This window comes from Triticum dicoccoides, chromosome 3A, assembly GCF_002162155.2.
Source record: "Triticum dicoccoides isolate Atlit2015 ecotype Zavitan chromosome 3A, WEW_v2.0, whole genome shotgun sequence".
In the NCBI taxonomy this organism is placed as follows: Eukaryota; Viridiplantae; Streptophyta; class Magnoliopsida; order Poales; family Poaceae; genus Triticum; species Triticum dicoccoides.
Window position 1 is genome coordinate 587,886,198 of NC_041384.1, and position 4,876 is coordinate 587,891,073.

Consider the following 4,876-nt stretch of genomic DNA (forward strand, 5'->3'; position numbering starts at 1 on the left):
CGTAGCGAAGCTAAAGTCCGTCTGAATCATGTTAGCAATTGCCGCATACTATGATTATGAGATATGGCAGATGGACGTCAAAACAGCATTCCTTAACGGGCATCTTAAGGAAGAACTGTATATGATGCAACCGGAAGGTTTTGTCGATCCTCGGAACGCTAACAAAGTATGCAAGCTCCAGCGATCCATTTATGGACTGGTGCAAGCATCTCGGAGTTGGAACATTCGCTTTGATGAGATGATCAAAGCGTTTGGGTTTATGCAGACTTATGGAGAAGCCTGCGTTTACAAGAAAGTGAGTGGGAGCTCTGTAGCATTTCTCATATTATATGTAGATGACATACTCCTGATGGGAAATAATATAGAATTTCTGGACAGCATTAAGGCCTACTTGAATAAGTGTTTTTCAATGAAGGACCTTGGAGAAGCTGCTTATATATTAGGCATCAAGATCTATAGAGATAGATCGAGACGCCTCATAGGTCTTTCACAAAGCACATACCTTGATAAGATTTTGAAGAGATTCAGAATGGATCAGTCCAAGAAGGGGTTCTTGCCTATGTTACAAGGTATGAGACTGAGCTCAGCTCAGTCACCGACCACGGCAAAAGATAAAGAAGAGATGAGTGTCATCCCCTATGCTTCAGCCATAGGATCTATTATGTATGCCATGCTGTGTACCGGACCCGATGTAAACCTTGCCGTAAGTTTGGTAGCAAGATACCAAAGTAATCCCGGCAAGGAACACTGGACAGCGGTCAAGAATATCCTGAAGTACCTGAAAAGGACAAAGGACATGTTTCTCGTTTATGGAGGAGACGAAGAGCTCGTCGTAAAAGGTTACGTCGACGCTAGCTTCGACTCAGATCTGGATGACTCTAAGTCACAAACCGGATACGTGTATATGTTGAATGGTGGAGCAGTAAGCTGGTGCAGCTGCAAGCAGAGCGTCGTGGCGGGATCTACGTGTGAAGCGGAGTACATGGCAGCCTCGGAGGCAGCACATGAAGCGATTTGGGTGAAGGAGTTCATCACCGACCTAGGAGTCATACCCAATGCGTCGGGGCCGATCAAACTCTTCTGTGACAACACTGGAGCTATTGCCCTCGCCAAGGAGCCCAGGTTTCACAAGAAGACCAGGCACATCAAGCGTCATTTCAACTCCATCCGTGAAAATGTTCAAGATGGAGACATAGAGATTTGCAAAGTGCACACGGATCTGAATGTCGCAGATCCGCTGACTAAACCTCTCTCGCGTGCAAAACATGATCAACACCAGAACTCTATGGGTGTTCGATTCATCACAATGTAACTAGATTGCTGACTCTAGTGCAAGTGGGAGACTGTTGGAAATATGCCCTAGAGGCAATAATAAAAGTATTATTATATTTCATTGTTCATGATAATTGTCTTTTATTCATGCTATAACTGTATTATCCGGAAATCGTAATACACGTGTGAATACTTAGACCACAATATGTCCCTGGTAAGCCTCTAGTTGACCAGCTTGTTGTGATCAACAGATAGTCATGGTTTCCTGACTATGGACATTGGATGTCGTTGATAACGGGATCACATCATTAGGAGAATGATGTGATGGACAAGACCCAATCCTAAGCATAGCATAAAAGATCGTGTAGTTCGTATTGCTAGAGCTTTGTCAATGTCAAGTATCTCTTCCTTAGACCATGAGATCATGTAACTCCCGGATACCGTAGAACTGCCTTGGGTGTATCAAACGTCACAACGTAACTGGGTGACTATAAAGGTGCATTACAGGTATCTCTGAAAGTAGCTGTTGGGTTGACATGGATCGAGACTGGGATTTGTCACTCCGTATGACGGAGAGGTATCTCTGGGCCCACTCGGTAATGCATCATCATATTGAGCTCAATGTGACCAAGATGTTGGACACGGGATCATGCATTACGGTACGAGTAAAGTGACTTGCCGGTAACGAGACTGAACAAGGTATTGGGATACCGACGATCAAGTCTCGGGCAAGTAACGTACCGATTGACAAAGGGAATTGCATACAGGGTTTGATCGAATCCTCGACATCGTGGTTCATCCGATGACAACATCGAGGAGCATGTGGGAGCCATCATGGGTATCCAGATCCCGCTGATGGTTATTGACTGAGAGCGTCTCGGTCACGTCTGCATGTCTCCCGAACCCGTAGGGTCTACACACTTAAGGTTCGGTGACGCTAGGGTTATGAAGATATGTATATGCAGAAACCCGAATGTTGTTCGGAGTCCCGGATGAGATCCCGGACGTCACAAGGAGTTCCGGAATGGTCCGGAGGTAAAGAATTATATATAGGAAGTGCTATTTCGGGCATCGGGACAAGTTTCGGGGTTATCGGTATTGTACCGGGACCACCGGAAGGGTCCCGGGGGTCCACCGGGTGGGGCCACCTGTCCCGAGGGGCCACATGGGCTGTAGGGGGTGCGCCTTGGCCTTCATGGGCCAAGGGCACCAGCCCCTATAGGCCCATGCGCCTAGGTTTTCCCCCTAGGAGGAGTCCTAGTGGTGGAAGGCACCCCTAGGTGCCTTGGGGGGGAGGGAAACCTCCCCTAGGCCGCCGCCCCCCATAGTAGATCTCATCTACTAGGGCCGGCGCCCCCCCTGGCACCCCTATATATAGTGGGGGAGAGGAGGGACTTCATACACCAGCCCCTGGCGCCTCCATCTCCCCCCGTTACGTCTCTCCCTCGTAGTCTCAGCGAAGCCCTGCTGCTGTGACGCCCTGCATCCACCACCACGCCGTCGTGCTGCTGGATCTTCATCAACCTCTCCTTCCCCCTTGCTGGATCAAGAAGGAGGAGACGTCTCCCGTCCCGTACGTGTGTTGAACGCGGAGGTGCCGTCCGTTCGGCGCTGGTCATCGGTGATTTGGATCACGTCGAGTACGACTACATCATCACCCTGCAAGCTTCCGCACGCGATCTACAAGTGGTATGTAGATGCAAACTCTCTCCCTTGACTCGTTGCTTAGATGAACTCATAGATGGATCTTGGTGAAACCGTAGGAAAATTTTTAATTTTCTGCAACGTTCCCCAACACCCACACTATTAAGAGGGTTACATGGGGTCTCACGAAGGTCTTCCTCAATGATCATTTTCTCTTTTCACCATCTGTTCTCTACCTCTCTCACACGTCGGATACTTGTCGGTCGACCGGTACCGACCGGACGTCCGGTACTAGCTATACAGAGCCAAAACGTCAGATTTCCGGTGTCCACCGGACGTCCGACATTTCCCTCACAATACCAAAACATTGTATTTCTGGTGTCCACCGGACGTTTGACACTTCCTTTACAGTACCAAAACATTGGTACTTCCTATACAGGGGCGAAACATTGGACTTCTGGTCCCTGTCTGACGTCCGATGTCTTCCAAGGCCTGGACGTCCGGCAAGTCTCGTACGTCCGACAGTTGCTGCACTCAGTGGCTCCAACGACCCCTATTGAGGGATACTATAAATACCTCTCACCTATCCCGTGGAAGGTTTGACTATTCACTTTGAACATCCCCATGAACACATTTCACTTTCTCTCTCACACTCATACACCAAATCTTAGATCCCTAAGGGATTTGAGAGCATTTGTGAGAACTTGTCCACTCAAGTGATAGATCCACTCCTTCCCCTTCTTTGCACCAAAGGAATTCGTGATTTGATCAAGTCTTGAGCTTTTCCCCATTTTTCTTGTTACTCTTGGAGGTTGGAGACTCCTAGGCGGTAGGAGTTCTTCGAAAAGGAATCAACCATTGTGATTACCCTCGTAAAGTTTGTGAGGGTTTGGAGACGACCCCAAGGTCTACCACTAGTGGTTGGGAATCGCCTTCGTGGTGATATCTCAAAGAGAGAATAGGGTGAGCCTTCGTGGCATTGGTGTCCCTTCGTGGTAACATCCACCTCTCTAAACGGCGACGTAGCTTCCCTCCAAGGAAGTGAACATTGGCATACATCCTCGTCTCTCGGAGTTGCAGTTATTCCTAACCCTAGCTCCCTACTTGTGGTTACTTGTCTCTTAGTCTCTACTTGTCTCATTGTGCTTGTTTACTCATATACTTGTGGTACTTGTTTACCTTGCCTAGCTCTTAGTATCATACCTGCAATCGTTAGGCTCAACTTGATATTCCGCATTATTGCCTAAAAATTGCTAAGTAAGAATTGAAATTTGTAATTGTACCTATTCACCCCCTCTAGGTCCATCTCGATCCTTTCAGAGGCCTGGACTAATAAGGGTTGGCCAAATAGGCTGAATAAAACAACCAACAATGAAGGTCTCATGTTGTTTGCGACGAACACAAAACACATGATCAGTGCTACCTTAGCGTTGAGGCTGATTGACATGCTCAACTACTCATGAACCAGTGGCACAACAATAGTTGTGATTAGCTTATTCTAGGAATGTTGGACTGTGTCTGGTTACACACGTGGATCTCACTTGCGGGATGAATTCAATCAAAGATGTGACGCCACCCTGAGGAGGAGCATGTAGGGATGGTTAGGTGGACTAAGGGTGTACAACAAGGCGGCATCATAGTGGTGGTGAATGCCAAGGCAACATGGGGCAATTGTGCAGCTGGGCAACAACGATGGTGGCGTATCGTGCTATCGCTCAAGGTAGAGCTCGACTCAGTTAGGCTAGTCGTTTGGCATGACAAATTCTGCAGGGCATGTTCATATGCTGCCCGTGCAATGTTTTAGTGGGAAGGCCCCAACGATGATGCACCTAGGTTTGATTCTTACCAAGAGGTGGCTTAATCGGCCAAGCATGATTCAACATGACGAAAACCCAATTGAGTATGGTGCATGTACCATTGCATCATCACTCATAGGCCGTACTGGGAGACACATTGAGAT